At 44.1% G+C, this 12,739-nt stretch overlaps 1 long non-coding RNA gene across 1 annotated transcript in view; it reads right to left on the minus strand.

Moving 5' to 3' along the window:
• Window positions 1-12,492, minus strand: part of LOC149997570 (uncharacterized) — a 29,436-nt gene extending 16,944 nt beyond the window's left edge. The window contains exon 1 of the long non-coding RNA XR_016514084.1: window positions 12,352-12,492. This is a non-coding gene — a long non-coding RNA (uncharacterized LOC149997570). The remainder of the gene's footprint in view (window positions 1-12,351) is intronic.
• Between the last annotated feature and the right edge of the window lie 247 nt (window positions 12,493-12,739).

Consider the following 12,739-nt stretch of genomic DNA (forward strand, 5'->3'; position numbering starts at 1 on the left):
AGCAGGCAAAAATAGGGTCAGTAAACCTAAAGGTAAAACATTTGAAATTATTTAGCCTGAGAAGCAAGTGAAAAAAGAATGAGGAAAAATGAACAGAACTTGAGGAACTTGTGGGGCCTCATCAAACACACCACCATATGCTCATAGGAATTCCGGAAAGAGGAGAGAGAGAAAAGGGGCACAAAAATTTAAGAAACAATGGCTGAAAGCCTCTCAACTCATAGGAAAGTCATAAGTATGTATACACGTTTAAGAACCTCAATGAACTCCAATCAGGACAAACTCAAAGAGACCCAAACTGAGACACATCATAATAAAACTGTCAAAGCCCAAAGAGTAAGAGAAAGTTGAGAAAGCAGCAACTTGTTCTCTACAGGGGATTCTTAATAAAATGAACTGATTTCTCATCAGAAACCACTGAGGCCAGAAAGCAATAGGATGATATATTTAAAGTCCTAAAAGAAAAGAAAAAGAACACTTGTCGATCAAGAATTGTGTATCCAGCAAAACTAGTTTTCAAAATTGGAGAAACTGAGACATTTCCAGATAACCAAAAGCTGAGGCCGTTCATTACCAGTAGATCTGCCCTTCAAGAAATGTTAAAGAGCGTTCTTCACGCTGAAGCCATTAAGAAAAATAAGGAACACTGGTGAAGGCAACTATACAGATAAATATAAAAACCAGTGTTACTGTACTTTTTGTGTAGTTTGTATCTCCTTTTACTCTATATGACTTAAGGGACCAATGCAATGCATAAAACCTATGTCAGTGGACATAAAATGTACAAAGAAACACTGTGTGACAATAATACAATCAGAGGGGACAGAGATATAGGAATAGAGTATTTGTAAACCACTCAAACTAAGTTATTATTTTTCAAACAAGATTCTCATAAATCGAAGATATTAATTGTAACCCCCAAGTCAATCACTAAAAAATAAATTTAAAAAATACAGAAAAGGAAAGAAAAAGAGAATCAAAATGGTGCACAATAAGTAATCAACTAAACACAAGAAAGGGCAGTAATGGATGATGTCAAAAGCATGGTGGTGGGAGAGATTCTGCTGGTCTTTCCCCTTGAAGTTACAACAAGTTGAACATCTATAATTCAGCAAAGGGTTCCCTGCTCAGCACACAAACACATCTGGGAGATCCACACATTGAAACATCCGAAGGTGGGTAAACCAGAGTGAACAGGGGAGAAAGAAAGAGAGAAGAGCAGAGACGGGCAACGGACACAGCCAGGAGCTCGCTGTGTGTCTCAGGAGAGGGGAGGAATCAGATTGCAGCAGGCACTCCCTGAAAACCTGTGGAGCAGAGAGGGAGAGGAAGCGCCCCTGCCTGCATGGTCAGCACATACTGACCCAGTGACCGGGGCAGAGATGGAGAACAGAGGTGTGGCCATGGTTGTCTGGTAGCTGCCATTGCCAGGCACAAATGCAAAGCCACAGGTCCTGGCTGCCTCCCATCACCCTCTGAGAGCTAGCAGCAGGCCCCTAAAAAGCTGTAACAGCCCTGAGACCTGCAGAGACAGAAGCATTTCTCCTTGGGTGGCAGGCACATGCTGTGGCTAATCCCAGGGACCGGGTGGAGCTAGAGAGGTCTGGCAGTCACCATTAGTGGGAGGAGAACAAAGCCAAAAAGGCACAAGCCAGTCTCTCCCCACCCACCCTTCCCCAACGCACCTGTCCGTGCGCGCCCAGGGCGAGGCCCATGGGACAGCTGCAGCAGTGCCGCACTGCTGGCAGCGTCCAGTTGCAGAGGACAATGCTGGCACGTCATGGGCTCTGGACCTCATGGGACACAACATTCCCCCCCCTGGGGGTGACACTATGAGACAAAGCCCACCTGGTCACAGAGAAGATGCTCACCTCCCAGGGAATACGGGGCATTTTTCTGCTCCCCTGCTGAGATCTGAGACGCCAGAGCAGTGCAAGAGAAACTTCAAAACTTGCGTTTCTGTGTCACCTACTGGGAAATAACAGAAAGACCTCTTCTAATCAACTTACTAAATACAGAAGTGGCACTCTTACTTTTTTCTTTTTTTTAAAAAGCAGATTTCATTCTTATAAATACCTGTGCAGAGAAAGAATCCATCAAATACCATGGTAACCAAGGTGACAAGGCAGCGCAGAAAACATGAAAACGCTCCAGAAAATAAATTTAAAGATGTGGAAATATGTGATTTTAATGACAGAGAATTCAGGATTACAGTTCTGAAAAAACTCAACAAGAGGCGAGAAAACACAGATGGGCAGTTTAATGAACACTGAAATAAGATAAAAAAACAGAAGGAGTGTTTTGCCAAAGAGATTGAGACCTTAAAAAAGAAGCAAATAGAGATTCTGGAGATTAAAAATTCAATAAGAGAGATGAAGAATGAATTAGAAAACTTAGGAAATAGAGCTGACCAAATGGAAGAAATAATTAGTGATATCAAAGATAAAACTCTGGAAGTGATGCAGATAGAAGAGAGAGATTTTAGAGTAAAATAAATAAACAAGTAAATAAATAAACGCTATGAGAACTACCTGACTCCCCCAGAAAAAGCAATATAATAGTTATACCAGAAGGGGAAGAGAGGGAGAAGGGAACAGAGAGCCTACTCTAATGAATGATTGATGAGAACTTTTCAAACCTATGAAAAGAGCTAGATCCTCGAATCCAAAAAGCAAGCAAAGTACCTAATTATCCAAATCCTAAAATGCCATCTGTAAGGCACATTATACTGAAACTGTCAAAAGTTAATGGCAAAGAAACAATTCTCAAGTTAGCCAGGGAAAAGAATATAATAACCTATACAAGAAAGCCCATTAGGTTACTATTGAATTTTTAAGCAGAAACCCTACAAGCTAGGAGAGAGTGGAATCAAATATTTAACTGATTGAAAGAGAAATTACCAGCCAAGGATAATATACCCAGCAAAGTTATCCTTTAAATATAAAGGAGGACTAAAGACTTGTCCAAGCATACAGAAACTGAGAAAGTTTACAACCACAAGACCTGCCTTTACAGGAAATATCGAAGGGGGTTATTATAACTAAAACAAACAAAAAAACAAAAGGATACAGAATTATGAGTAAGAAGACTAACAGAAAGAAGCAGGGAATTGCAACCCTGATTCAGAATAGGGTATTATACACTTAAATATAAACATAAAAGGGGGAGGAGGTAAAGGTCTGAAATTGCAAAGGGGAATGGAGATAAGATGCACATAGAAGAAAAGAACTACAGTATAGATGAAACCTTCTTTTGCATAAGCCTAAAAGTACCCCCCCACACACACACAAAAAAAGTTTTTTTTAAAGCAGTACTGAGACACATGACCTAAAAAAGAGAAAACATAGGGGAAAAAAATCATAGGATACCACCCAATTAAAACACACAGAAACACAAGGGAAAAGAAACAACGCAGACACAGAGCTATCAGAAAACAAAAGATAAAATGGCTATAGGAAATTCTCATACGTTGAAAATCACCCTAAATGTAAAGGAATTGAACTCTCTGATAAAAAGTCATGGAGTAGCAGACTGGATTAAAAAATAAAATCCAACCATATGCTGCCTAAGAAGACACATCTTAGCTCTAAGGAAAAATATAGATTCAAAGAGAAAGGGTGGAAAATGATTCTCTCAGCAAGTGGCACCCAGAGAAAAGCAGGTATGGCCATACTTATATCTGACAAAAGAGATTTCAAGATAAAAAGGTAACAAGAGACAATGATGGATACTTCATAATGATAAAAGTGACAACAGATCAAGAAGACACAGCAATTATCAAGATATATGCACCCAACTCAATAAAGGCAACCAACCAAATGGGAGAAAATATTTGCAACCACCTTCCATAAAAGGACAATATCCAAAATAGATAAATAAATCATACAATTCAACAACAACAGAACAATTTAATTTTTTAAAAATGGGCAGAGAACCTAAACAGACAATTCTCCCAAGAAGGCATACAAAAGGACAACAGATATATGAACACAGCTCAACTTCATTAACTATTAGGGAAATGCAAATCAAAACTAAATGAGATACCAACTCACACTGTTAAAATTGCTGTTACTAGTAAGACGAGTAGTACTAAGTGGTGCAGAGGTAGTGGAGAATAAGGAACCCACATACACTGCTGGTAGAAATGTAAATTGATATAGCCACTATGGAAAACAGTATGGAGGTTTCTCAAAAAAATCGAGTCATTACCATATGAACCAGCAATTTCTCTTCTGGGTCTCCACCCAAAACATGTAAAAACATTTATTCAGAAAGATATATATGTACCCCTATGCTCACTGCAGCATTAGTCACAGTAGCCAAGACGTTAAACAACCTAAGTGTCCTCAGATAGATGACTGGATAAAGAAAACGTGGTACATACATATAATGCAATACTACTCAGCCACAAGAAAAGATGAAGTACTGCCACTTGCGACAAATAGATACATCTTGAGAATATCATGCTAAGCAAAATAAGTCAGCTGGAAAAAGTCAAGAACCATATGATTTTATTCATGTGGGATATAAAACTGAAAGCAACAAACAAACAGATTAAAAACTCATAAGCACAGACAACACTACAGTGGCTGCCAGAAGGACAGGGGCTGGGTGGGTGTGTAGTAAAGGGCAATGGGGTTCAAATACACGGCCACAGGAAGGGGTTTGACTGTGGGTGGCGAACACACATACAATGTACAGATGCTGTGTTATAGAACTGTACACTTGAAACCTATACAATTTTATTAACCAACGTCACCCCTATAAATTTTTCTTTAAACAGAAGTCTTCGAGAATTAAAAAGAAGAGAGGACGTCTGGCCAAGATGGAGGCATACGTAGATACACCTTGCCGCCTCATACAACCATAAGAAGGATCACAGCTGACCCCAAAACAAAAAACAGAACTGCCAGAAAATTGAACTGTATGAAAGTCCAACAACCAAGGACTTAAGGGAGAAATATTCATCCAGATGGGTAGGACGGGTAGAAGCAGGGAGCTGGGGTGGAGAGGAGATGGTGTAGTGGTGGTGGCAAGGCAGCTGCGGCATCTGGCAGAACAGGCGGTCCCACATTCAAGTCTGGTGGATAAAAGCCAGGAGGGACACCTGGGGAGCGATTCCAGACCCAGACGAGACTCTGCAACCCAAAGTTCCAGTGCTGGGGAAAAAAAGCCTCATAGCTTTTGGCTATGAAAACCAGTGGGGCTTGGGGTGGCAGAAGAAACTGCCCATCTCTCAGGAGAGTCTGTTTAGAGGGCCCCCACAGTCCCAGAATAATTGCAAACGCACCCACTCTGGGAACCACCATGTAGGAAACAGCTAGAGAGGTACCAGGTGCATATGGGAAGTGGGTAAGGTGACTGGAAACAGGCTGAGTGCTGAGCAAGCGACATTGTTCCCTCTCTGACCCCATCTACATACAGTGCCACAAAGCGGTGAAACAGAGGGCCACCCCTTGGCAATACCTAAGGCTCTTCCTCTTACAACATAACAGGTGCGCCAAGACAGGGTGTCAAAGCAGCTCTACCTAATACACAGAAACAAACACAAGGAGGCTGCCAAGTTGAGGAGACAATAAAATATGGCCCAAGCGAAAAAACAGATCCAAACTCCGGAAAAAGAACTAAATAAAATGTAGACAGACAACCTGTCAGACACAGAGTTCAAAACTCTGGTAATAAGGATGCTCAGGGAACTCATTGAGTACAGAAAAGGCATAAGGGAAAAAAAATGAAGGATACACTAAGTGAAATAAATAAAAGTCCACAGGGAACCCCTAGTAAAAGGAAGAAAGCTGGGGTTTAAATCAATGATTTGGACATAGGAAGAAATAAACACTCAACCAGTACAGAATGAAGAAACAAGAATTAAAAACAACAGAGAATAAAAAGTCTCTGGGACATCTCCAAATGTGCCAACATCTGAATCATGGAAATGCCAGAAGGAGAAGAGGAAGTGCAAGAACTTGAAAACTTATCTGAAAAAATGATAGAAAATTTCCCTAATTTGGCAAAGAAAATAGACATACAAGTCCAGGAAGCAAAAAGAATCCCAAACAAGATAGACAAAAAGAGGACCACACCAAGACACATCATAATTAAAAATGTCAAAGGTGAAAGACAAAGAGAGAATCTTAAAAGCAGCACAAGAAAAGCAGAGAGTTACCTACAAAGGAGTTCCCCTAAGACTATCAGCTGGTTTCTCAAAAGGAACTTTGTAGGCAAGAAAGGACTAGTAAGAAGTAACCAAAATGAAAAAAGCAAGGACCTACAACCACGATTACTCTAGCCAGCAAAACTATCATTTAGAATGGAAGGGCAGATAAAGTGCTTCCCAGACAAGGTAAAGCTAAAGGAGTTCATCATCACCAAGCCCCTATTATATGAAACGTTAAAGGCTCTAATTTAAGAAAAAGGAGAAAATCAAAACGATGAACAGTAAAATCACAACAAATTCACAACTATCAATAACTGAATCAAAAAAACAAAGCAAACAACCAGAACAGGAAGAGAACCATGGATGTGGAGATCATATGGAGGATTATAAGCAGAGAGGGGGGAGGGGGAGAACGGAAGAAAAGGTACAGGGATGAAGAAGCATAGTTGGTAGGTACAAAATAGACAGGAGGATATTAAGAATAGTAAAGCAAATGGAGAAGCCAAATAACTTATATGCACAACCCATGGACACGAACTAAGGTGGGGCACCTGTTGGAGGGAAGGGTGGTACCAGGTGAGGGGGGCACTGGGAAGACAGGGGCAAAGGGAAAAAATTGGGACAACTGTAATAGCATAATCAATAAAATATACTTTAAAAAGAATTTTTAAAAGAAAGCTAAATAATAAATGGCAGTAATGGAGGAATTGAGGGACAAAAAACACATAAAACATACCAAAAACAAATAGGTAAGTGACAAAAGTAAATCTTTTAACAGTAATCATGTTATCGTGAATGAACTAAACTCCCCTATTAAACAGCAGAAACAGGCATATTAAATTTAAAAAGAAAATAGTATTCATCTATGTGCTGCCTGCAAGAGACTTACTTACTTTAGATAAAAGAACACAAATAGATTAAAAATAAAACAATGAACAAATATAGTCCATGGAGGTAATAACCAAAAGAGAGCTAAGGTGGCTATATTTTTGTTCAACAAAATAGACTTTAAAAGAAGTTAAAGGAGACAAAGAAGGACAATATATATTGATAAAAACTTGATACAGCAAGAAGATAAAACAATTATAAACGCATATGCACATAATAACAGAGCCCCAAAATATATCAAATAAAAATGACAGAATCAAAGGGAGAAATAAATAGTTTTACAATACTATTTGGACACTTCAATATCCCATTTTCAGTAATGGGTAGAAAAAAACAAAAACATCAGTAAGAAAAGAGGGGACTTGAACAAAACTATGAACCAATTACATATAATAACACTATAAACCAATGATATACAACAGACATATACAGGGCACGACAGTCAACATCAGCAGAATACACATTCTCCCCAAGTATACACAAAACAGTCTCCAGGACAGACAATCCATCAGGTCACAATAGAAGTCTTAATAGGATTTAAAAGATTGAAACCACCCAAAGTATTTTTTCTGATCAAAATAGAATGGGACGGAAAATTTGTAACAGAAGGAAAACTGGAAAATTCACAAACATGTGGAAATTAAACAATACACTTCTAAACAAGTCAAAAGGGAAATTAGGAAATATCTTGGGATAAATAACAACAAAAACACAACATACCAAAAGTTATGGGACACCGTGAAAGTAATCCTAAGAGGGACATTTATAGTTGAAAATACATATACTAAAAGAGGAGAAATTCTCAAGCATAACCTAACAGTACACCATGAGGAACTAGAAGAAGAGAGCAAACAAAACCCAAGGCTATCATAAGGAAAAAATAGTACATATTAAGGAAAACTTCCCAATTTGGCAAAGGAAGTAGCCATACAAGTCCAGGAAGCACAGAGAGCCCCAAACAAGCTAGACCCAAAGAGGACCACACCAAGGCACGTCATCATTAAAATGCCAAAGGTGAAAGGTAAAGAGCATTAAAACCAGCAAGAGAAAAGCAGAGAGCTACCTATAAAGGGGTGCCTATAAGACTATTAGCTGATTTCTCAAAAGAAGCTTTGCAGGCAAGAAGGGACTGGCAAGAAGCATTCAGAGTGATGAAAAGCAAGGACCTACAACCACGATTACTCTAGCCAGCAAAGCTACCATTTAGAATGGAAGGGCAGATAAAGTGCTTTCCAGACAAGGTAAAGCTAAAGCAGTTCATCATCACCAAGCCCTTATTACATGAAATGTTAAAGGGACACATTTAATAAAAAGATGATCAAAACTATAAATGGTAAAATGACAACAAACTCATAACTATCAACAAATGAATCTAAAAACAAAAACAAAGCAAACAACTAGGACAGGAACACAACCATAGATATGGAGATCATATGAAGGACTGTCAGTGGGAGGGGGGAAAGGGAATCATGGGGGAATAGGTGCAGGTATCGAGAAGCATAACTGGTAGGTACGAAATAAACAGGGGGACGTTAAGAACAGTATAAGAAATGGAGAAGCCAAAGAAATTATATGCACGACCCATGGACATGAACTAAGGGAGGGGGGGAGTTCCTGGACAGTAAGGAGGTACTGAGCAGAGGGGAGCAAAGGGAAAAAATTACGACAACTGTAATATCATAATCAATAAAATAGAAGCAAATGTAATGCACTTGATGTCAACCCCGTCTTTTTTTTTTTTTTTTAAGTATTTGCCCCCAGAGAAATACTTGCTTTCACGCAGGCACAATGCACCCAGAAGCATTTAGAAAGCTGTTCACTGAAGCATTCACTGTTTATAAGCAGCAAAACCGAGAAGTAACCTTGCTGGCCACCAATAGAGCAAAACTGTAATACATACCTGGTGGTACACTCTACCAAATGATCTTGGTATATTTGTACTTAATAACATAAAAAGAGAAGTAAGACATGTTGCCATCCAGAAAAAAATAATGTTGCAAATACGTACCAACAGGTTAGGTTAAAAAAGGTTTTAAGTGTGCATTTAAATCCATATATGTGCAGAGAAATGCACAGGAGACCTGAAGGATAAATGTCACCCTGTGAACAGGGGCTGGGGCTGGAGGATGCCATGACAAGTAATAAAGGACTGTTGCTTATTCCTTATCCTGGATCACTCTGAATTCCAGTGGTGAGGAAAGAATCAGGAACTCCTCTGCTCCAAACCAGTCATCTCAGGGTCCCTGGTGGGATCCCCGAAGCCTGCCCTCCGAGGCACCTTTTGTAACATAATCCTCTTTGACACAACTCTCCTCGCCATGTGTTTATGGGGTGGCCACTACAGACCCTTAATGTGAGTAGGGGAGAGAACAGTGGCTGAAGAATCCTAACTGTGTCCCTGTACAGGCAAGGGTCTCTCTTCTCTGGGGTTCAGTCTTCTCATGGTTAAAAGTGGTTTAGCTGATCACAAATCTCTTCCAGGTCTGATGCTAGGATGCAGTCCCTAGGAGAGGTTTCTGTAGCACTCTGGGGGAAAAATAAACAAAACCCACGGCTGTGGAAATAAGCTCAGAGCAGAAGGCTCAGAGAAATGTCTGCCCCTGGGACGATGACATCCCAGGGCAAAAGGCCTTCTCACTGCCTCACTGATCTCAGTGCCCTCACCTCTTAGAGAGGGGGTGGCCTCAATTATCACTGCTCTATCTCCCTGGCTTGATGGCCTAAAATAAACTCAGGACCGAGAAGGCAGCAGGAAGCAGGGGCTTGCAGGAGACTGATGAGAACCAATTGGCTGAGCTTTTCTAAAGGATCCACGAGGATGAGAGGAAGAACTAGGGGGAGGGGTGGGAAGGGGAACAGATGCAGAGAGCAGCAAGCAGCGAAGGCTGTTGGCAACATCCCTGAGTCTCCCTCCTCTTTTCAAGAGCAGTTTTTTCCTGAAAGATCCCAGAAGGCAGAGGGCTGACTTAATCGCACCCACCACAAATAACCCCACTCATTATTTCAGAAACTACCATTGCAGTTGTGCCCTGGAACTCAGGTCTGTTTTAAAACCCACAATTCAACGGTCGATACAGTGAAAGCTAACATACTTTAAATTTGTGACCCCACTCATTTGAATCAAATTAATAATGAACAGACTTTTCAAAAATTTTTAACAGGTTCAACTCAAATATGCAGATTCCATTCTAGTTTATCTAAACTTAAGGATCAAAAAATAAGACCCAATCTACCAATTTTGGTAGTTGCCTGAAATAACCAGGAAACCCTCAGAATAACCCTTGCTGCCCTGGTGGGTAGCTCGGTTGGTTACAGCGTCATCCTGATACACCAAGATGCAGGTTTGATCCATGGTCAGGGCGCATACAGAATCAACCAATGAATGAAATGCATCAATAAGTGGATCAACCCTCCCTCTAAAAATATATATATGAACAATGCTTGCCAAGCTCAGGAATGAATTTCCTAAATCCAAGTTTACTATTCTGTAGGTGATTCTTTTTTTACTGTACAAAAAGTCTGATAAGTTATCAGCCCTTGCTTTTCACAACAGCCTGGTGAGTGACGTAAGTCAGGGATCTCTAGTCCCAATGTACAGAAAAAGAAATGAACAATACAGAGGCAAAGGGACTGTTCAAGGTCACGCAGCTGCGAGTGACAGCCAAGACTAGAAGCAAGGTGTCCTGACTGCAGGCCCAGGACCCTCATCACCACACCACTGCTTCTCAGAAAAAGGCATCCAGCCAAGAAGAGGGAATCTCCCTTGCAAACCCTACCCGCAGCCCCAACACCTAACCAGGAAGCAGCTCCGCCTTCCCGAGAGGACCTGGCCCTTTGGTCCTAACAACCCTGTGACTTTGCAGCGGTCAGCGTCTGGTGACGCAGTTCTGTTTTGGGTTTTTTGGTTTTAGATGAAAGGAGTCTTTTCCTGGCCAGTGGGAACCTGACCTCAGAGGGAGGCACGAAGTCCCAGGCCGTGAGCCCTCCACCCAACCCTCCACTCTCCTCAGCCCCGTGAACGCGCGCGGCCCTGTGGGCACTCAAGGAGCACTCGAGACAGCCAGGCGGGTGCACCTGAAAGCAGCGGCTTCCTTCGAAGGGGTTCTTCTGGAACAGCAGCGGCTAAACCAGCCCCCACACTCCCCGGAATGTGAAAGGAGCTCCCTGGGCTGATTCAGGGGTGTGGCAGAAAAATCTCTGAAGAGGATGCAGGCAGGGCAGAGGGCAAGGACACACCCCACGGGGACACAGACGAGGCTGCATCAGGAAACCCAAGAAATCAGCATGTGCCAAAGCCCTCCCAGGGTCCAGAGACTCCAGGACACTGGCTCCCGAAGGCCAGTGGGGTCGACAGCCCCACTTCTTGGGGAGCTGCCACCAACACAAACGCCCCATGTCCCACGTCGCCCCAGGTGTCGGCCCAGGGCTCTGTATTCCTCAAGGCTGCGACTCTGATGCACGTTTGGGAGCTACTGGCCTCCCCTAAAGCCCTCGCCTGGCGGATAGAGCAGGAAGGGAACGACTCTCCCCAGGACCCACAGGCTCCTCAGTCCTCGAAAGTGACTGGAGAGCTGGGCCCCAAGCGCAGAAGAGGAGCCCCAGGTGAAGTTCAAGAGCAAGGCCCTCCCCCCAGACCTCAGGACCCCTCAGCTCTGCAATCCCCGACAGGGGCGATGACGCGGAGCAAGGGCAGGCTGGGTCTGACACGAGGGACACCCCGGGCCCGCTGGGGGACAAGTCTAAGTGCGGCCCTAAGTCAGACTCGGGGGGTGGGGGGGCCGTGAGGCAGCAAGACCTCCTAAAGCGCCTTGTTCCTACTAAGAAAAACCAGGCGTTGCTGAGTCACCCAAAAAGCACGAATCACACGGCAGGGCTACGGGAACGGGAAAGGATGTTATTTCTCGGCACACTCGAGCATCTTCCCTTTGTCCCGAGTCTATCAATACACTTCTCGCCCTCCCCCCGCCCCCTCCCCCAAGGACTCACGCACATTTTTTCTGTTCCTTTTCCATTTCCTTCAGATGCACCCCCACCTCCGCCCGCCTCGGGCACAGGGCAACGTCCGCTCGCTTGTCCACAGCAGGACTATGGTCTCACGGGCGTCGGGACCGGGGGGGGGGGGGGGGGGGTCGCCGGCACCCCGGGCGAGGCGCTCTGCCCGCCTCAGCCGGCCCCTCCAGACCCTCAGCGGGGTGGCCCGTGCCCGGGAACTTCCAGCCCGAAGGGGACGCCCGGGACGGCGGCTGCACTGCGCGGGGCCTGGCTCTCCGTCTCTGGGGCAGCCCTGGGACCCCCCGCCCGCTCACCTGCGTCAGGTCCTCGTCGTTGAGCAGATGCGACTCGCGCGGCTTGAAGCAGTTCTGACACTTGCTCTTGTTGAAGATGTTGGCCTGGACTTTCCTGCACGGGTTCTCCTTGGCCGCCGACAAGGTCGGCGCGGCGGCGAGGCCCGACGGCCAGCGGAGGGAGGGGCAGCGACATCATCCACGGCGGGCTCGGGAGACGGAGGCCGGGCTCAGCGCGGGCTCCCCGGCATGTCCCGGCCGGCCGCCGCCTCAGAGTCGGGCCGCGTACGCAGGGTGGCTCCGCAAGCGCCGGGATGCGGGCCGGGCCTTTCCTCGAACCACGGTGCTCCGATGCACCGCGCGCCCGGGCACCTCGGCCCCGCGCCCCGCGCCCTCACAGAGCGCGAGG

The sequence above is a fragment of the Furipterus horrens genome, unplaced genomic scaffold (genome assembly GCF_987537825.1).
Source record: "Furipterus horrens unplaced genomic scaffold, mFurHor1.1.pri manual_scaffold_11, whole genome shotgun sequence".
Lineage (NCBI taxonomy): Eukaryota > Metazoa > Chordata > Mammalia > Chiroptera > Furipteridae > Furipterus > Furipterus horrens.